The sequence below is a fragment of the Protopterus annectens genome, chromosome 1.part0 (assembly GCF_019279795.1).
Source record: "Protopterus annectens isolate FY-2018-M chromosome 1.part0, PAN1.0, whole genome shotgun sequence".
NCBI classification, from domain to species: Eukaryota; Metazoa; Chordata; order Ceratodontiformes; family Protopteridae; genus Protopterus; species Protopterus annectens.
In genome coordinates this window covers 397,450,368-397,473,616 of record NC_056725.1, presented here as the reverse complement: position 1 = coordinate 397,473,616, position 23,249 = coordinate 397,450,368, and positions in this window count along the sequence as shown.

Genomic DNA, 23,249 nt, shown 5'->3' with positions numbered 1-23,249 from the left:
CATATGCTCAGGTACACAACTCACAACATTACCTAATCACTAAACTCTCCAGCACTTACCTGTACTGTGATGCATGAACATGGCCTTTTGACCATGTTTACTACTGTAAGGGGCTAGGAACAGCTGTACTTACTGTGTAGATGCCTTACTGCAGGTATGTCTGGCAGAGATCACACAACTTATTAACATATAGCTCTCCCTTAGGCTGCATCATTAGCATCTAACAAGGCCGAAGAGACATCCCACGGTGGTACTGCTTGTCTTCATGCAAAAGCACTGTTGTAGGGCTGTCTTTGAATTTCATAACTTTACAGATGTATACACATTACTGTCTCCTTTATGAATGTGGCTTGTGGGCTTATTGGTAATAAAGAAATGACAAAATGTTGTCTACCAACACATTAAATTCCACCTGTGTTACACAATATCACATGGCTGAGTACAACAGAAGAGGGTATTCATAAATGCAGTGAGCTTTCTCATTAAAAGACCCAAACGTATGCTGTAGAATTTGGTTGTAAAACCAGCCAGATCATTATATCACCCAAGGAGTAGGCTCGTGTTTCTTATATTCCATCATTAAATTAGCAAATTAAAACCACAGGCTTTTCTGGTTCATCAAAAACACACTGTATTTCAGATCATTTTTACATACTTCCTCCTGTATGGGTCCAGGTGCAGAATTACTGAACAAACCAAGTCTAAAACTACTGCAGGTATTTACTTGCATGGGTGCATGGTGTAAGTGTGCTAGATATCTGTCCTGGCTAGTGATCATTTACTACTTTAAAGCAAAAACACAAAGTGTATAATCACTTGAGAAAACCTGCATCATCACTGGGAAACAGAAAAACGTCTACAAGGACAACACAAGTATCTAGGATAAAACACCAGACTCTGAAGCTCATAATCAGCAAAACTGACAGTGCGCCTTTCAGCCATCAGTGGTTATATATTTCTGAATTATGCTGTGTATGGTTTGATGGGATTAACACACGTCTGCAAGGAAGGAAAGATATGAAGTTCTGATTATTTTGCACTTAATGAAATACCAACTCTTGGGTTCTGAGGGAAGAAAACCTATAGCCAAGTATCTAAGTCCAATATTCTTCTGTAAATTACTTTTTCCTGCTGTGTCATCACTGATAACAAACCTCATTGGAGTCGACCCAGTAAAATTTTAAATGCAAACACATGCATAAAATGAGCTTAAAAGGCAACCTGTAGATGTCATTGTGTACCCTACATTTACAGGTTTTTTTTTTTGGGGGGGGGGTGCATAATTTCATATTTCATTATGCCCATCCCATTCAGTCTACTTATTTCAATAATTTCTATAAAGGAAACAAAAACACATAATCTTATGTTTTCCTGCTGATAAGAATACCATATTCCTTCCCATAAAGCAAATGAGAACATAGCTTGCTCTGTTGTGTTTTGAACTGCAGGACATAGGAAGGGTGGTACATGGTTATTGTTTGCCATTACAGTAGAATATCTCCGATGATTACTTGTTTTCTTCTCAATGCCAGATGTCAGTGACATCATTTCCATCAGCATGAAGATGTTACAATACAGTATTTTCATCTGATGCCCTCAGGTGTTTACACCTTACGATACAATTCCATTCCTTTGGGGGAGCAGAGAAAGAAGGACAAGTGTTCATCCTTTATAAAGCTCTGTTGAGCTTGCATTTAGTTTGCACAAAGTGGAAACCAACGGTAGAATTATGCAACACAGTTACAACTAATGCTGTGCTCCCAGGCCAAAACCTTTTAATACTTCAATGAGCTTATTTGTATGATTCATATTTTATTACTTGTTGACCTATACTAATGGATGTTTCAACAAATTTGAGTCTGCACATCTGGATCATACCTTTAATTTCATATTGTTATTCACACAGGATGTCTCCTAATGCCAGGTGTCACTTCCACCTCATTAAATGTGTTTTCTGGCTATATGAATTCACATGCTTGTCAACATTAAAAGATGGAATGCCACAGGGATGAACTATTCAGTAAAGGGGGATGACATTTACGTTGATTAAGCCATGTTAAACTTTGCTGAAACTTTAACATCTTCATGACTGCCTGCACTGTCACACCAGCATTTCCTTACTGATTTTCAGTGAAGAAATAAGTTATAACAAACACCTGAAGTAACCTTTGGCAGATAAAATGCTCACTCATTTTTATGAATATGTTTGTAAAGATCTGCTGACGGGAAATAGTGTTGTGATAATTTAATGCTGCTAACTCTAATCTTACAAAGCTATGGTGTTGTATGTTAAGCAGTATTCTTATACATATACGGCTGGGATATATTTTTATATACTTTTGTTTATAAGGTTGGGATATGTTTAGCAGTCTTTAACATTGCTTTATGTTTGAGGCAAATCATATTCCTGTGTTACTGATATCTCTTCTGCGCTAGAGTTTTTATGTTTATAGGTTATAGCTCTCCTGTTTCTGCAAGGTATTTACATGGTCATTGAAAAAGCCTTGCTTTTAATTTTTTTCATAGATTTAAACTAGTGCTTTTAGACTGTAGTTTTGGAAAGTGCAAATATTTTCAGTAGAGTGTCTTTCATGTTAAATAAGTGCTGTTCTGCATTTTCCTCTTACATCCTATAGATGTGCTACAGGTAAACTGGTGATTCTTCCGATAGCCTACAGAGGAGGTGTGTGTGTGTGTGAGTGCGTGCATACTGTGTGTGTGTGTGTGTGTGTGTGTGTGTGTGTGTGTGTGTGTGTGTGTGTGTGTGTGTGTGTGTGTGTGTGTGTGTGCATGCACGTGCACGTGCACGTGCATGTGTGTGTGTTTTGGGTATGTCATATGAGCTACTTATTTACTATCCAGAAATAGCTTTTCTGCCTTGAGCCTACTGAATGCTGTGTTAGACTTCAGCTCTGCCATGGTCCTGGATTGGATTAAGCAGGTAATGAATGGATGAAATAATGGTTGAATTAATGAATGGATTTACATAACCCTTAGTCCTGCATTATAAGGACATACTTTTTGAAACTGTATTTTAGTGATCTGAATGCATGTTATGAAATTATAAAGTGTTTTTTAGTTCACAAACAATGTCACTGTAAGAGTAGTACAAATTGATGATAGCCATATATTTTAGTCTTTTGCTAGCTTTACTGACAGACATCCTACCCTAAGTAGAGAGACAAGTAGTGACAACCATTGCGAACAAGTTGGCAATGATCTAGGTATGGGTCCTACTGCTGCCAATCAAATTCAGTGATGGAATTATGGTCATTGGATCTGTTCAACCACAAAAATTGGTTTTGATAGTCACCAGATGGATAATATCTTGAGTCATACCTTTGGTGTTCAACTGGATGAAGTAGAAGAAAAAAGTACAGATTCACTAGAGAATTCACCAACTGCAACCTTGCCTCAAGAGCAAACAGTGATATGCACTGATGCCCTGTCATGGAATTCCAATATCTACATTTAGACCAGGACAACCAAATGACCACTTACAAAGCTGAATCTTTGAACTAGCTGCCCCCCCCCCCCCTCTATCTGTGTGTCTCTGTGAAGCACAGTGCCTTCAGTTCCTTATCATCTGGAAGTAACCCTAAAAAAAAAGAACTTAAAATGATGGTGCACTCTTCTGGTACTCATTTCCCTTTTCTGAACAGACAAGCTGCATTGGCAGTATTTATACAAATCATATTCTGGGTAGTCATGTTATAAAATTGCAAGGCTAAAAGCCATCTAAGAAGTTTCTGTTTTGCTTACTTACTCTATGAACTATTTTAAAGGATTGTGGTCTATAACCACAAAGAATTTATGCCATAGAGTTGGAGTTGTAACTTCTGCAGGACCCAAACTCTGCCCAGACTCTCCTATTCTAAGACTGCATAGATTCCTCCCTGGATTGAAAGTCTGCATTTCAACTAAATAATAAGGTGCTCCTTTTGAGGAATCTAGCTAAGTACATCCCTTATTTCATGGCTGGAACTGTGTACCTCCACATTTAACATTTAAATTTAAATGTAGCCAATACTACTTGGTACAGCTCTTTGAGCATTTGAAATACTGTCCATGCTCACAGGCTGGAGAGCAGGCAACCATATCCAGTCTATTCTTTTTGGTAAGGTTTGTAAGGGGACAGGCTATCATACTTTAGTGGTGGGACACATTTTCCTATGATTCCCCACTGTCCCTAAGAACATTCCAACCTGTTTCTTTGTTATAGGGGTAGGCAATGCCCAAATAGATATGACCCTGGCAGCTTCTAACCTAACCTTACCATCCCTGACTCTGTGACCCAGAAAAGATATCTCTCACATAGCCCCTGTGACACTTGTTGGGTTTTACATCTAGTCCTGTCATTTGTAGTCTGCCCAAAGCCCCTATAACATGTTGAACATGTTGTAGTCAAGAATGACTGTAGATGACAATATCATGTACATAAGCAAGGGGATGGTATCCCATTTCTGCTGAGTGTGCTGTACAAGACTGCATAAACCATTGTTGGTGTAGTCTTCATCACAAACGACTCTTTATTAAACTAATGTAACCCAAATAGGGTCAAACATACTGACCTCACCCTGTCTTTAGGAGTCAAGGGTACCTGTCAGTAATTCTTAGTCAAGTCCATGGTGGTTTGACTTAGTCCCACCCAGCTGCTCTAAGGCTTCATCATCCGTTCTGGGAATAATGTGAGCATCTGACTCTGTGACTGTTGAGTTTTCTGTAGTCCACACAGAACCCAGTGTAGCCATCTTTCTTTGATAGTAGAACCACTCATGACTGTTGAACTCCTGGATTATCCACACTTCCTACTTGTTTTGCAGTTCTTCTCTCTGGGTTTGTCCAACTCATGAACCCTGTAAGCAGCTCGATTGATAGAATGTTGGGGTTCACATAATGTCTAATAGGAGGCAAAACCCTGGTTTACCAGTAGATGTACCCTAAACTCCTGTAGTGCTGCTAGGATTTCCTAATACTGGCTAGGAGTCAGCTGCTGAGAAAGGGCTGCCTCGCTGAAGAGCTCTACTACTCCATCCCTCTCTGATTTCTCCTGAATCCCACTGCAGATACTGAGTACAAGGCCTTGTCTGTCATTATCAAGCTTTATCATGTTAATCTGGAAGTGCTTGAACCGCCTGCCTGACACCTCTATGTGTAATTAACATCACTCTCCTTGTTCCCATTGATAAAATGATCCTCCTAGGTTGTGTGCAGATTGTTGTAATTAACAGGAATAATCACCACCAGCTGCTGCAGTGGAATACTATCTGGATATGACTGTCCTGTCCCACTAGACATTTTGCTATTACTGTGCCTGTGCCAGATGCTCCATGGCCATCCCTTTGAGATACCTAAGCCTAGCCCTGAATTTTAGGACATACTCCATTACAGACTCCTTGAGAGAATTGTACTCACCCTCCCACTCATTGCACATTAAGTTCAGGAGCCCCCTTTCACTGTGACCATACTGTGATGGTCCTTACTCTGGACCAGTAATCAAGGAGCCTCAATCCTCACCAGTGACACTAGTGAAGGATGGGAACTAAGGGAAAACATGGATACAGACAGTACTTTCAGATGCAGCTCTCATGCACCAAGTACAATTTATCTTAAGAGCACACAGGGAGCACACTCCAGACCTGGGCTATGTCTGTCTATCCAGGCCCCAAACAAGACTCCACACTGACCACTTTGAAGCTCTGTGTCCCCTTTTCAAGTAGCTGACACACACGCTTGGATTTTTGATTTTCACACACACATATACACACACGCGCGTGCACACACACACACACACACACACACACACACACACACACGTACACACATGCACACACATACACACCTGGGAAAGGCTGGCACAGATTTATCAGCTGTGCTTCCTCTGCCCAGACTATAAGGTAATTACACTGCCACCAGCCAGCAACTGTAAGGCTCTTACAAGGGTACCCAATTATACTGAGTAAAATGAATGCTAATACAAATGGTAGAGTTTGACCAATGCAGCATGGCTTTCAGGGGCAGCCACAGTATCACTAAAATAAGCATAAGTACTCTTAAGATGTTATAAGTATTCTATAAAAGACCAGCCACGATGAAAGGCATAGAAATATTTAATAATATATAATAAAATCGAAAACATGAGAATACGTAATATCTAGTTACAATATGCACCAGAGTTTCAATCACAGGAAATATAACAAAATAGCATAGATGGACAAATTCATACAGATGCAGAAAAGCAACACTTAACTAATCTCACTATATTTTTTCTGATTGATCTAAAGAATTCCCTGGTTACTTGCTAAAGCAAGGCAAGGTGAAGTGTGTTGAGTTGCTTACTACACCAAGACAAGATGAGGTGTGTGGTGTGCAAGATATCTGTGAGAGATATTTCCTGTCAGGTTCTGAAAAATAAAGTGCTGCTGTAAGTGTTCTGGAATATCTCTCACTAATACCTAAAAAATAATTTAAGTGATGGTTTTCAAATGACATGACATCTGATCACTTGACTCTGGTACAATACACACCCAGAGCTTTGATAAGATACGCTGCAGCATCTGAAAGCTATAAACGATTTCAAAAACTTCCATCCTTCCAGGTTAGCAATTAATTCACCCCTAATGACATTACACTCAGATTCCTAGTCCTGGTTTTCCCAGACATTTTTGTCTCTGGCTGCAATCAGACCTGTAAAATAAAATCTTTATGGCCTAAACCAACCAATTTCGTTTTCAACCTATTTTCAAAGTTTCCTTCCATAATTCTCTGTAAAACATACACATTTAATGAGTTATAATAATACTGTCTGGCATACATGTATATCTCTTTTCTGTCCAGCAGAACCCAGTGTTAATGCATCTTTAATACAAGTAACTTTACAAATGCATTTTTAACACAAACATCTGTAAAAATCAGTGTGATAGTTAACGTACATAAAATTCTTTACAAAACTCCAGCTAGCTATGCTGGCATATGTTACACATGCAATGCCCTACTCACCTTAGCACAGATGGCACTACTTCATATCATCAGAAATACAACATCTGAAAGTGTGAAAAATTTGCAGATTCCAGGGACACTTTTATATATTTTTTTATTTATTTTTATTTATTTAACATTTGTTTACCAGGAAAGTCCGACTTGGAATGAAGCCAATTTTCAGTGGAGGCCCGGGGAGAAATGCTCCAGACACATGTCATTATAACAAATACAAACATATACAAAGAGGAGATGGGCAGCTACTTGTCACAGATGCTCTTGAACTGGTCTGCCAATGCCCTCAACATTGTAGTCAGTGTAGAATTCAATCCCCCATCAGACCATTGAACTGTTTAATGGTAGGATATAGTCTTTAAATGCTTAAGCCACAGCATTTCCACATGCTGGCCTTTACCTAAAGCTCATAAATGACAATTATGACTGTCATCTAAAAAATCTCCACTTTAAAGACACCAAAAAAATACTAATGGACTTAGGCAATGCTCTGCTTGTCATAACCCCATAGACATTGGTTTTCACTGAAGGATCCTTTGATAAGTTTACAATAGCCAGCTGGAATAGAATTCTACAAGTCCCCCTAAATAACACCTTGAAAAGTACTGGTTCAACTGCTTTAATACCCTTGGGTACTTCTAATTCCTCTTACCCTACTTCACCAAATTGCTTTACTTTTGTCTTATGACTAATTCATCTCCACTTAGAACCTAACTTATGATTTGCCTATAACTGTCTGTTTTTTTTTTACTTTGCCCTACTTTTCCCATGACCAGTCTCAACCAGCTTTTCTGTTTTCCTGTTATCCGTTTTAATACATTTTTCTCTTCATTTATGCATTTTATTGTCATATAGGTTCATAGGTAAGTACTAGACTAGCTGCCCTTGCACTCTGGTTAAAGCCTAGCCAGTTTCTCTTTTTGTGCTCAAAATAACCTATCTCATTTGGTCATTGATTGGCATTACCCACCCCATGGTGGATAATTATATATTACCCCGAATGAGAATGGGATCATACCATAGGTAATTTGAAAGTAACTATGCATGGGATAAAGAATTTAGGACCTGCATCTGTACATTAGTAGTAGAGTGGGGTAGTCCTGGGGTAAATTTTCAGTTTTCTATCCATAGCTTTAAGTTGTGCTTGGAAATGGACAGTGATAGATTTTGCTTTATGTGGATAGGGAGTCTTTTCCACAGCAGTGGTATCCTCTGCAAAATATATCTGTCCCTCCAAACCATTCTATTTGATGTAGCAGAAAAGGTTTAGATCCCGAGAATAAGTATTTCTATGACATTTGTCTTGCTGATGTGCAGTAAATCCATCAGTAATGGGTCAGAGGAAGCCTTGTATGACAAGCACAGATCACCTCTTAGCAGTCTGTAGGATACCAAGTATAGTGACAGGGCTTTAAGGTGGTTCATGTAAGACATGTTGTTTATACCTTGTTTCCTTTTAGTAAGGCATGTCTGTGGGCATTCCAGTTGTTGCATGTGTCTGGGCAGATACATGCCAAAGAGGGGCATTATATTCAATGATTGGCTTATTGAGGGCTGAGTAAAAGGGAAAAATGTCATCCCTACATCTAGAAACCATTCCTTTGTTTCTAAGCTATACAGTATAGGAGGACTTTCTTACAACAATAGACACATGTTGATCAAAAGTTAAGTCACTATACATGTATGTTCTCAAATCCCAAGCAACAGGGTCAACTCTTAGGGCATATTGTCAGTATGGTAGTTCCCCTGGGGTAAATGACATTTGGCATTTAATTTCAGACCATGAGTTTGACATTGGTTATTTATATGAGACAACCCATCCTACAGGATGGCTAAGTCCTTTCAGGATTCAATAACTGCTCTCAGCTTGCAGTCATCTACAAACTTAGTCATCCAGAGCCCTTCTGTATTGGCTTTTACTTCAGAAAAGTAGATTCCAAACAGGAGAGGCCCCAGCTCAGAATTCTTCCAGTGGTGACTGGTCTCATTGTGGAGGTAAATTCTCCTGTTTTGATTATCTGCATCCTATCTGTGAGACTGTTGGAAATCCAATGGGTAACATAGGGGTTTATTCTTAGTTTATTTAGCTTTTTTACTATGCTTGAGTATGGAATTGTGTCAAAAGCTTTGGCCGAGTTGAGGTATGAAGGGTGTATTGTTTTGGCTTCATTCATTGCTTTGATGACCTTTAAAAAAAATAAAATCAACCAGCAATACAGGTCTCATCACTCTTTTGTATGCCTTAAATTTTAGCTTCTTGGCATTCTTCTGTAATGCACTACCACTGACACTCTGTGCCAGTTGGCTTCAGCCCTTCTGATTCCAGCTTCAGACTCCTCATTCAGACTTCCCTTCTCCTGAACCATCACCACTAGATACTTGATGTTGTTAATCTGCTCCATTATTTTCCCTTTATCTCAGTTCTCGGCTTCTTCTGGTTTCCCCCATTTACTGCCATTACAACTGTCTTATCTTATAGGTTCATAGGTTCATAAGTGGTTACTGGACTATTGATCCGAAAGTCTTTATAAGCCTAGCTGTGTGTACACAATATAATACTAGAAAAACCCAATATAAAGGATCTTGCCAAAACTCGAGATTTTAGTTAGCAATGACTACCCATATCTAGGAGGATCATAGGTGAAATCCACAGCAGGAATTTACATTTTCCCTTCCAGTCAAATAGGCTACACTTACACAGGGTCATAGAGAGGTTCTGTTTGATTGAATTGGTAGCCTAATCCAGAGGCCTGGCAACCTGTGAGAGACATATATTTCTCTCCAAGAGGTCATATTTATGTCACAGGCCAGGTTAAGGTCCCTGAAGTGGGTGACCCTTGTCTCATTTGACTTGCAGATGTGCAGCATTTCCATTAGGTATGGATCCAAGATTGCTCTGTAGGTCAGGCACAAGTCTCCTCTAAGTAGTCTGTATGCTACTGAGTACAATGACAGTGACTTCAGTCTGCCAATGTATGACGTGCTGGAGACCCTGACTTTTCTTGGTTAGATATCATTGCAGTCTCTCAAGTTGCTGCAAGTGCCTGTTAAGGTACATACCAAAGGGGACACTGTAATCAATTATTGGCCTGATGAGGGTTGAGTGCAGGGAAATTATGACCTCTTTTATGCTTGAGGCAATGCCTTTGCTAATGAGGTGTGCGATTTAGAATGTCTTCTTTACCACAGTAGACACATGGTGGTCAAAGTTTAGGCTACGGTCAACTTGCATTCCCAAGTATCTCACTTCTGAGTTATTACTTAGAGGATTATAATTTATATGAAAGTCTGCAGGGATGTCGTTTTTACTGAACAGAATGATAATGCATTTTTTACCACTGAGTTTGAGTCCATGGCTTTGGCACCAATCATCGGTTTGTGTAGTCACTCTTGAAGTATATTGTCATCATTTGGGGATTTAATGATTGCACCTAATTTGCAGTTGACAGCAGATTTAGTAAGACACACTCCCTCTGTTTTGGTCTGAACTTCTGAGAAGTATATTCCAACAATAGGGGGCCCAGCACTGACTCCTATGGAACGCTACTGGTGACAGGTCTGCTGGTTGAGGTAAAGTCCCCAACTTTGATGAGTGTGATCTGTCAGTGAGCCAGTTAGCAACTGACCTGATGACGTAAGAGTTGATATTTAACTGGGAGAGTTTATCAATGATGCCCAAATGTAGGATTGTGTCAATGGCCTCGGCTAACTCAAGGTAGGCTGTATGCACAGATTTGCCTTTGTCTATGGCTCTGGTGAGATTTTCAAAGAAGTCCACCAGGTTTAACAGGCATGAACTGCCTTTGACAAAAACAGACTGTGCTGGATCAAGGGTTTGGAGATCACCCACATCCTTATTTATAAGGTCCATGATGATTTGTTCTGCGGCCCTACAGATAAGGCTGGTTAACCTCATGGGTCTGTAGTTCCCAGTGTCTGTTGCTGTACCCTCTTTATGAAGGGGAATGAGGTTGCTGTTTTACATTCAGCAGTGAAAAAAACAGTACTTAAGCTATGGTTGAAGAGAGTACCTAATGGAGTTGCTAACTCATGTTTTACTCCATTTAAAACACAACCTGGGATGTCATCCAGTTCCATAGAGGCTGTGTTTTTGGTCTTGGAGAGAGCATTAACGACTTGTTCTTTGAAGATGCAAGGTAGGGGAGATGTTGAGGTAATGTTTTGTGTAATGTCTGGAGGGGATGGGGGGTGAAATTTTCACTAAACCTGTCAGCTAATAGGTTAGTTATTATCGTAGGATCAGTGTATGTGATGCCATCCACAACTAGTTCAGCACACGTCTGGGTCCTGTACTCAGTTTCATCCCATGTGCCTTTAATTCTGCATTCCATTCCCCTAACATTTGCTGAAGTTCTTGTTCAGAGTCTGCCTGTAATGCCATATTGTCTGCATACAGCAACTTTGTTGTTTTGTCCCCTCCAACCAGTTTAATAATGTAGTCCATTACCAGTTGTACCCTTATTCCCACTTGGAATCTCTCTGTGTATTCAAACCCTATTTGTACTTGTGTCATTCTGTCCTTAAACATAGCCTTCACTAATTCTGCCATTGTTTCTGATACTATGAACCATTGCAGGACTGCCAAAGTCAGCTTCCTTATGGCCTTGTCATTTGTTTTCTCCAAGTCTAGGAATGCCCAACTGGACTCTTTCCTCATCTCTATCTTCTTCTCAACTATTTTTGTCAATGCAAACACCAGTTCAGTTGTGCTGTTTCCTGATGTGAATTTGAACTGCTCATCTTCTATTTTACTTTCTACTATTTTGTATTTTCACTTATTAACCATCCTTTCTTGGACTTTCAATCAGTGTGACAGGAGTCTGATACTTTGTTACTGCCCACAGATGTGGACATAGCTACCAGCCTCTTAATACAAATAATCTGGTCAAAACCTAAAATAATGGGGGGGGGGGTTCAAATGTCCAAAAACAGGGACAGATTTTAAATATTGCTCTTATACACTTATAAAGTTGCTAGAATAACAGGATTTCTGTTAGCATGTATCTTTTAAAGAATATAATCTCTGAAACTCAAATATGTGTCATTATTTAGTAACATCAATCCTCAGTGATTTCCCAGAAAAGCACACATTTTGTGAGGAACAATCCAAAAATACTAGGCAAAAATCTGGACATTCTGTGAAAATCTGGACAGTTGAGAGGTAGGAGTGTGAATGTCCTCTTTTGTTCTTGTACATTAGCAGTAGAATGCTTATTCTCCACATATATTTGAAATGCCTTTCTCTCTATACTGCTGTGAGTACCCCTCTGCAGCAGTTTCTCCCCTAACTCACCCAACAGCTTGATCATATCTGCTGTGACTTCATCTGAGCCTGCTGCTTTCCTTAACTTCATTTTCCTTACTGCTACTCTTACTTCTAGGGTGGGCTCCTCTTCTTTCATTGCAGACCATGTTGGAGACAGTACAGCTTCTGTTGGGTTTTCTTCATTCAGAAGCTACCGGAAATACTCCTTCCATCTACTTTTGATTTCCTGTGGAATGATGAGCAAGTTGTTGGCATCCCTAATTGTAGATCAGAGTGTATGTGCTGTGTCTGTAAGAAGCATAACAAGGACCAAACATGCATGTGCTATTCCCAGTGCCATTTTGACAGTGCAGCCAGAGAGTGAGCATGTATGATTGCAGTAGTTAGTTTGTATACAATAAACCAAAAATATAGAAATCACGGAAACAAAGATGCAGGTCCCACTCAAAAGTTTATTGGATACTGGTAACAAAGAAAATGAATTACGCCATCTTTATTTTTGTTTTCCAGGAATTTTTACAAAGGAATGGGATAGATTTACTTCTATAACTGATATAGTTAAACTAGAAGAAATTCCGTCTAACATTATTTACAAAAATTCTCAAAGTATTAGAAATATCCTGGAAAACAAAAATCAAGATGGTGTAATTCGTTTTCTTTGTTACCAGTATCCAATAAACTTTGAGTGGAACTTTTGAGTGGGACCTGCATCTTCATTTCCGTGTTTTCTATATTTTTGGTTTATTGGTTTCTTGTGGAATCCACTTATTTTTGGTTATTTAATTTGTATATAAGTTACTTAAGTTAAAGTCAGTAAACTTATATTGTGATGTGTTTGTATATAATAAAGCTGCTTGAACAGAATCCATGAACACTCTTCTATTGTGTCCAAAGTAGGAGACCGACACTAATGAATGCTGTCTGATTGTCTTCTTTATCTTTCTGTCTTTGCCTTGCAGCCTGATAGAGTTACTTTGTGCCAGAAGCTGGAATAGTTTCTCTGATGCCTTAATCTTTGCTACTGCAACTGCTTTCTTAGCCTCTTTGTCCATAGTTTCATAGGTTCATAGGTGTGTACTAGGCTAATGGCCCTGGAGCATTTACAAGCCTAGGCCATAGAAGTGCCCTGGCATCGTGCCGGCCGACGTTAGTTCCAAGTGCCTCTATCAAGTACAGCCACTGGAGTGATCCCCTAGGTGAACTTTTTATTTCCCACCCACTCATCAAAATTTCTCTTGAAGAGGAGAGCATGGGAAGTCTCTGCGTTATGAACCTGTCCCTTCAGCATGTTCTGTTGATTATGGTAATGAGGTTGAGGTTTCTGGAGCATGTGGTGTGGAGAGACTGGGGTTTCTTTAAATGTAGCATTTCTAACAGAGCTAGGTCAGACATGACTTTGTAAGTCAAGCTGAGATCTCCTCTTAGTTGCCGATCTGAGATGAGAATCGCTGGAGTTTTTTGAGTCTGTCCATGTAGGACATGTGTTTAAGGCCTAGGATCCTCTTTGTGAAGTACTTTTGTGACCTTTACAGCTGTTGCATGTGTCTAGTGATTTACATGCTAAATGGGCCATTATACTCGATGATTGGTCTAATGAGGGAAGAGTAGAAAGAGATAATGACCTCTTTCTTCCTGAATGCAAAACCCTTGGTAATGCGATATGCAACATAGTAGGACTTTCTGACCACAGTGCCAATGTGGTGGTCAAAGGAGAGGTTGCTGTCAACCTGTGTCCCCTAGATCTCTTATAACGCCTTCAGTGTTCGGTGGGCTCCCATCAATGTAGTAATTAGTGGGAACTGAGTTTTTCCCAAAGGGGATGACAATGCATTTTTAGGCATTAAGCTTAAGGCCATGGTTTCAACACCAGTCATTGGTCTCAGTGAGGCATTCCTGTAGGATGTCTGCATAATAATGGCTCCCAGCTTGCAGTCATCTGCAAAAGTAGTCAGCCCGAGTCCCTCCATGTTTGCCTGGATTTCTGAGAGGTAGATGTCAAACAAGAGATGACCCAGGACCAATCTCTGTAGGACACCACTCGTGACTGCTCAGCAGTCTGACTTGGAGTCCACTGCTTTCACACTGTGGGTTCTATCTGTGAGCCAATTTGCAACCCACCTAGTGATATAGGGGTTGATGCCTAGTTTGGTGAGTTTATCAATAATTCATGAGTGGGGAATGGTATCAAAGGCTTTGGCCAGATTGAGGTAGTCTGTATGAACTGCCTTGCTGTCATCTGCAGATCTGGTGACTGACTCAAACAAGTCAACCAGTTTGAGCAGTCATGATCTACCGTTCACGAAACCAAATAGCATGGGATCCAGAGTTTGAAGATTCCCTATATCCATGTTAATTAGGCCCATGATGATGTGCTCCATAGTCTTACATATCATACTTGTCAGGCTAATGTGGTGATAATTTCCAGGGTCTGTAGTCACTCCCCTTTATGGAGAGGGATGACTGTAACAGTGTGCCATTCTTTAGGGACAAAGCCTGAGGTGAGGCTGTGAATGAGCAGGGCACACTGATTTGGTGCCAGTTCACTTTCTAGTTCATGTAGAACACATTCAGGGATATTGTCAGGTCTCATGGATTCTTGGCCTTGGACAATGCAGCTTTAACCTGTCCTGCAGTAATGCTGAGTGCCTGGCATTCCCCGGTATTGTGATTGGTCCTTTGGGGGGGTAAAGTTGGCACTGAATCTGCTGTCCAGTATGTTGACAATATCTGTTGGCTCAGTATAGAAGGTACCATTGTGCAGTAACTCAGCGCAAACCTGGGTATTGCCATGGACATCCTTGATATAACTATAGAAGGCTTTGTGGTTGTTTTTAGTGTCTGCCGCAATTCTGCCTTCATAGCTGGCTTTAGAGGTTTTGATGAGGAATTTCAACTTTTTGTTGAGGCTAATAAGGGAGTTTTTCCAGTCTTGTGACTTCACATTTTTCTGCAACAGTTTCTTCTTTCTGTTGCAGAGTTTATTAATGGCAGGGGATTACCAGATTGGCTTACTTTTTTGGGAGGAGAGCATCTTGGTTCTCTTAAGTATGGCTAGTTCCATGCATTTATATACATGTTCATACAGTGCATTGGTGTATGATTTGGCAGTCATGCATCTATTTTCCATTGACATGGGTGCCATGGAGTTAGCCAACTGTTTTTAGGAGCCCAGCATCAGCTTTGGAGAAGTTTTTCATGGTGGTTACCTTTGCGGGGGGTGTGGATGAGATGTGGATTTCCATGGTGATTAGTTTGTAGTCATATCTAACCAGTGAGGAACCGACTATTGGTGTAGAGCAATGGTTGCCCATGTTAGTAATAACCAGGTCAAGGATGTTGCTTCCTTTAATGGGGGTAAGAATGAGCTGGTCCAGGACATTGGAATGGATGAATTCCAGGAAGCATTGGGCCAGTGTACTGGTGCATGAGTAGTTTTCCCAGTTGATGGAGGGGTAGTTGAAGTCATCTAGTATGGGAGTGAACTAACATTGGGTGGCACAGTGCCTGGGCAATATTTTTTTGGGCTAGGCTTGTAAAGGCTCCAGGGCCATTAGCCATTTACACACCTCTGAACCTATGAACCTATGAGAGTGTTGGGTTGGACCCTAATAGTTTCCAGGGTGCTTAGGAACATGGAGTGAGAGTCTTGGGACATGGTTGGGGACCTATAGCAGGCTACGACCTGAATTGCCGTCTTACCCAATGTTAGTTGTACCTGAAGTATCTCAGATGCATTACGCTGGGATACTAGTCTGGAGGTGTGCATATCCTTTATGAATATGAAGACAGCACCACATTTGGAGCTTTGGTCCATGTTCTGGGGCCAAAAGGTGTGGAATGCGCTATAGCCTGATAGTGCAGGGGTGCTTTCTGTTGCTTTAAATCAGGTCTCCTTTACAGCACAAATGTTGATGTTCTACATTTTGAGGAGTGCTTCGAGCAAATGCATCTTGAGATTTAGACTTCTAGTGTTAAGCAGTATGACCCTCAGATTGTATTTATTTATAGCTGTTATGGTGGTAATTTGGTCTTTGGAACATCACCTAAAAAAGGCGCTATAGGGGTGGCAAGAACCTTAGCCAGTAACCAGAAATCTAGATGTGACAGATGCAGCCCACCTCTGGCAAAGCATCGAAGTCTGTCAATCATGTCATCTCAAGCAGAAAGATACTGGATCCCCTTTGAATGACACCAGAAACAGCCAATTGTGGAAGTCAATCATTTTCTGTTTGTACTGCGATATCATTCTGGGTGATGGTAGGATGCTGCTCAGAGTTAGGGTAATGCCTGCCTGTACCACATAATCTGAGAACTCCTCCATGTCTCTTATCATGTAGTCCAGGGAAGTGCATCTCAGGTCATTCACAGTCACATGGGCAGTGACAGAGTCATACTTGTACTTGTTGTGGAGTGACCTGTGTGCGTGTGTTATGTGTCTGATTCTGGCATCTGATAGACAGCTGACTGTTACCTTCTCCTTATTCAACCTGTGAGTGGGACATCGATGACTATTGAGTCACCTATGATTAGTGTATTGGGCAAGTCGTTTTGCCTTAGGGGCTTAAGTTGAGGGGCACAATGTGTAGGTGAGTTATGTGTCGTGTGGTTTGTGCTGTGTTGTGGTGGTCAAGTGCATTTCTGCCTTGGAGGTCTCTGCTGTTTGGGTAGATTTCTACTGAGAGCCTATGCAAAGGTGGTTGTGTGTTTTGTGTTTTTATGTGAGAGCTGTGATGGTGGGTGTTCTTTAGGGCTATGTATTACATGTGGTGTGGTGCAGGTGTTGACCTTCTTTCTTGACCAGCTATTCTGGTCTTGGCTTGAGAGTGCATGGCTTCCAGTTTGGATATATAAGTGCATCTCTCACAAGTCTGAGTTTTGGGAGGCAAGAGGAGAGTGTTGTCTGTGTACATGAAGCAGTTGCTACACTGCCTCAGAATGCCCAAGTTCATCAGGTTAATATGCAAAAGCATAGGGAACTGACCTTTAGACATGCCAGGAGGGATTTTCATTATTACTAAGTGCTAGAGCTGTTTCCTTATATATTCCTTTTACAGGGAAAATGTCACTCAAGGTGTCTGAGTCTGTACAGAGCACTGCCAAACACTTGAGGGGAAATTAATACACAGACCCTGAAAATGTAAGGATGAAGTATTTAGGTAGATATTCTAAAGTTAGAAAGAAATCAAGCAGTACTTACTGAAACATAAATAATTAACTTATATTCCCTCTTCACCTGGTCTGTTTTTATATCTTTCAGTTTTTTCTGTGTTACTTTCTTTTGATGACTTCCTCGTCTTTTGCATGTCACCACAACCATTCCTTATATACCTTATTTCAAACCTTGCTCATCTACATATCTATTCTATAGCCTGCGCACATGCCATTTTGAGGCACTGCCATTATTGTTCAACTCCATCTATTTCCTCTTCTTCCTGAGCTGTTAGACCCCTGAGCATTTCCTTAAGCACTTGTGCTTTCCCTCCAGTCTTCAGCCTAGTCTTTCCTGACCTTAGAGCATTCTTTGACCACTGCTTGGAGTTGATTGTGGCAATCAGTGGTTTATGCTGTTTGCTGACTGTTTCTCTGGTGCTGACTTTGCAATTGCTGATTCTACTCCATTGCCCTTTCCTTACTAGGAAAAAGTCTACCTACATTGCATATTGGTCACTCTTGTATGTGATCTTGTGACTATCCCTCTTGGTGAACCACGTGTTGGTCACTGTGATGATTGGGGAGAGATGGGCGAAGGCTGCCAGCCTAGTTAAATAGAATTTGATACATAATTCTATCAACTATATAAATAAATGTAAAATACAGGCTTGTTATTAATGTTTTACAAGTCGGTTCCAGGGCGGCTGGATGAAGATTTCATGCCCATTGTTTTAAGGCTAAAGTTTATGACCAGAATTTAGATGTGGAATGTGCTTTACTGCTCTGGTTTCTTTTAGAATATACATGTAAAATGTCTTCTATTGTAAGTTTCTGTGCAGGTGTCAGATTGTTAAATAATGCAGTTTGTGGCCTGAGAACTCAGACCAGGTGTTAAGATGATGCAATATGAATACTGGGAAAACCTAAGTGTCAAAAATGATGTAATTTGGGATGGCCTTAGAGACATGTTTGTGAGTAATGTTTAAATACTATTTCTCACAAGACACTGAAAAGCATTTTGACTTTGGACATCTAGCTTATCAGCACTCTGCCTTGTGCTCACATGTAAGTCTTAGCACTGTGATTTCTTGTAGGAATATTTAAAGCTAGTAAAGATTAATTAGGTATTTTTCTTTGAAATCAGACCTGTCCTACTGTATTATTTTAAATTTCTGTGTGATATCTGAACTCTTAGATATCTCTGTGGTGTAGTAGTTTTGTCTTGTGTTTTAATTATTTATTATTAAATATTTTTAAAACATTCTACCTGTGGCTGCTTTGTGTAGAGATAAGCTCTAGAGTACATTGCATATTTATAGAGGTTATTGTAATAGGCAACTCTAAAGTAAGCCTTGACTGTTATCCATACTACCATTGGATATTAATATTGCACAGTAATAATTGGACACCCTTTTAAGGGCCTTTTAGTAGCTGATATTATTAACTGGGTGGTGGCAGTAATTACTATCGTATAGTCAGGGTAAAGGGGCACAGTTGGAGAATCTGTGTCAGCCTTTCCCAGGAGTGTCTGTGAAGTTGTATAAATACTTATCTCAAAGTGTGTGTGTTGTGTCAGCTACTTGGCAAGGACACAAAGCACTGTTTGGACAGAGAGAGTACTGGAGGTTTTCACTTGCCCAGTTAGACTGAGACCTGGACCCTATAGCTGTGCCAGTGGGGAGTCTTATTGGGGACCTAGTGAGCAAGGGAGAAACCAGCCCCAGACTGACTGTGATCCCTGTGTGCACTTAAGGGAAAATGTACTTTACTGTGTGTATTAGTTATCCTTTCCTCTTCTATGAGATGACCAGCCTGGTGTTAGTGGTAAGGATTGAGGCTCCTTGATTGCTGGGCCAGGGCATGGTCATCACAGTCACCATCAAGCTATTTTCCAGATAGAAGTCTAGAATGGCTACGCCTTCTTTATTCCTGTTTCTCTACCCATGTGGACCAAATCAGTCTTCATTTTCTGTTCTGTCCAGCTGTATGTCCCTGTATAAGTATTTAGTTTCCCCAGTATTAGTGCCATCTCATGCTGACATGTTTTATCTAGTAGGTTCTGCAACTGCTTCCTGAATATAGTCTTTTTCGTGTTATTACAACACTGCTGTGGGACATGGGCTGATATTAGGAATAATACTTTATCCTTACACAGGAGTCAGATTGTCATGAGTCTGTACCTAAATTTGATGACCCTCACTGTCTTCTGAATCCTCTTCCTTTGCCACAATTACTACACCACACCACGTTTAGTCTGTCAGCCTCCACGAGTAGTAGAATCTGGTTCCCTTTGCTACACTGCTCTTCCACCTTGTCTTGTGGGTACAGAATATGGCCAGCTTCCTCCTTACCATCATTGTAATTCACTTCCAAGCTGTCAGTGAACCAGCATTGAGTGTAGCAATCATTAGTTCATATATGGCAGCTTGATTGATTTGAAGTCTAGGTTTGCTCAACAGTGCTATCCCAGATAACCCAGTGTGAGCACCTGCACACATTGACCAAGGGCTGCCAAGCTTCATGGCAGGACTCATTCCACAAGTCCTGGGCCTAGGTCAGATCCTCAACCCACTTATCATCAGCAAGTATCCATGCCCATTTTTGGTAACAATCAAATCATCTAGAGCCAATTTTTCACAGCATCAGATGTTAGTCCTTACATGATACACAGTCTGTGTGATCTCTGTTCTCCTATCTAGGGTACACTGCAACTACAGTTAATGCCCAAAGCAGTTGGTTTATATAATTCTTCCCTGACAAGCACCATATAGAGCCTGTGCTCCTGCTGTGCAGAATTTGGATTCTTGTGTGAATTTTGATGTGCCAGTAAGTTAGGCACAATATATATTTTCACTTTTTACCTTCAGTGTTATGTGACCCGCAGAGGTGGTGCTGCGGTAGCGTTGTCGCCTCACAGTAAGACGTTGTCCTGTTCGATTCTCAGCTAAAGCGTCTTCTGTGTGGAGACATGCATTGATGGGTGTACCTTCATTGAAGGTTGTGCATCAGGGCTGGCAACTTGACATGTAAAAATCTACTGCCAATCATTAGCTGACCGGAGTTCCGCTTTGGCAACCCCTAACTGGGAAAAGCCGAAAGACACAAGTCAAGATTACACTTGGGTTAGGGATGGACTTTGCCTCCTATGGATGTAAGCCTGTTCCAGAGCATTGGGATCCTCTGAGAAACATATCAGTCTTACTAACTTTTCTTATTTATGTCACAAACAAAATTAAAATCTTTGAATCTTGTGGTTCTGATGTTAGCATATGTGTAAAGGTTCCATCAGAGATGGATCCGAGGATGCCTTGTATGCCAGGAATAGATCATGTTTCAGTAACCTGTAGGAAACGGAGTTTAGGGATAGGGATTTAAATCAATCTATATAGGACAATGTGTTTATACCCTGGATTCTCCTGTTAGGGAACCTTTGTGGGTGTTCCAAGTGTTGTATGTGTCTTTTCAGGTACATAATGAATGGGGCATTATGCTCAATGATGGGTCTGCTAAGGGTCAAATAAAATGGCACTATGACTTCCTTGAACCTAAATGTCATGCTGTTACTTATAAGTTGGTTAACATAAAATTATTTTCTTACTACCTTGGCCACATGTCGGTCAAAGGCTAGATTACTGTCTACATATGTTCCCAGATCCCTGACTACTGAGTCAACTCTTAGGGATGTCTTATTGATGGAGTAATTAGCCTGAGTGTTAGTTTTCCTAAAAGCACTATAATACAGTCCTTGGCATTGACTTTGGCACCAGTCATTTGTCTGTGTTAGACCCACTTGTAAGGAGTTTGTGTCATGGGCGACTCTTATAATAGCTCCCAATTTGCAGTTGTCTGTGAACTTGGTCAGCCAAAAGCCCCTGACATTAGCCTATTCTTCCAGGTAGTAGATTCCTGATAAGAGTGATCCCAGCATGGAGTCATGAAGTACTCCCCATGATGACCTATCTCTTATTGGAGATGGTATCACCAATTCTGACATCCTGGGTCCTGTATGTGAGCCAGATGGCAACAGGAATCAGAGTAAATGTATCCAGTTTATTAAGCAGACAGTTTCAGACCATCAATGTGCACTGCTATAATGTTTAAAACTTTAAAGTACATTAAGGTCAAATACACTGACTATTTAAAAAAACTGCTCCTTTGGTTAACAGAAGTAACAATTTGAAGAGTCCTCTATGAGCTTACTAAATTTTATCTGTTCAGCTCTTGAACTATATCCAGGCCATTAAAAACCAGAAACACTGCACAGCATAGAATTACTATTGTGGTACTTTAAAAGGTTCTTATGGAGTTCAGAGAAAGGCTGAAGGACTGATCTTGTATACATGTATCTGTCAAAGAGCATTCAATAGTGAAACACGGTACAAATATACAACATTATGAAGAGGAAGGTGTTGTTTAATTATATGACTGGTAAACGCAAGAGAAATTTTTAAGGCAAATATTGATAAGTATTATATAACAAAGTAGGTATTGCAGATCCAGAATGTTTTCCTGGAGGAGATGGCGCAGGATTATGGTGAGTTATGATACCCAGTACATGTGAAGAAGAAGTTACTGAAAGGGAAGGAAAAGGGCTGAGCTGAAACCAAGGACAGACATGAGAATAAAATGCCATCTTTCTCAAGTGGGTCTAGATGTTCACAGTTGGTCAAGTGACAGCATACACAAAGTGCTAGAATTTCATCTTTATTTATTCATGCCAAATTTCCTCTTTCCTTTCTATGTCCTTCTCTCTAGGCCTTGGTCCCTTCATTATTTTTGGCTTTTTCCACAGTTCTTGTGCTTAGAAATTAAAGGTATCTCTCTCTCTCACTCTCTCTCTCTCTCTGTCTCAGACACGCACACACACACACACACACACACACACACACACACACACACACACACACACACACACACACACACACATACATACATGCCCCATACCACCAACATGGAACTACTGTTTTGTTATCAGAATTAGTATTTTGCAGTAGTCATATTCAGAAATTGATGCTGGGTTCAACATATTCAACAAGATTCTATTTTTTAAACAATATATAACCTACTCAGATGTTTGAACAGCGTCAAAGCAAGAGGCATTAAGTAAGAGGGTATAAGTGGTAAAGTCGTCTGAATGTGGATTTGGAAGTCTGAGGTTAGGGAATACGTACCCTTACTTATTTTGTCTTTTCAGTGGTTTAGTAAAATTGGGCATTTCTGATGAGTCTCATCTGCACAAACAACAGTCCCTATAATCATACACAAAATACAGACACACATACCTGAAAGATCTGCTATGCACACAATGTCATATGTTAAAAACACATATAACACAGTTACGCTGCAATATAAGTATTGATACGTTCCTGTAGTTATGTCGTATAAAGTGCCTGTTGTAAGTCATGTAACTATAAATGCACTGTGGTATTGTCTCTGATTGCTGACAATTTGGTTTTGAAGTAGCATCACACAGGTAATAGATAGTTCAGTGACTGATTGGAATAAATGTTTATAGTGCATGAAGGAATGACAGTGTATATGCTTTTGAAGTTTTCATAAATGGTGTAAATGTTCTCACTTTCTTGTAGCACTAGCCTTTTCCTCATTTTTTTTGCATTCTTAGCATGTGCATTTAATTAGGTCACTCTACAGCCCCGTGCAGCATGTTATGTTCTTTCCTACCTTTTCACCCTTTATCAGCATTTTAACTTTAAGCTTCTTCCTTCTGTGTAACCTTTTTCATCTTGCCCTTTTCTTCCTCCCTTTAACCTCATTTATTTTCACATTTGAGGTTATTTCTGAAGAAGACTGCAGATCA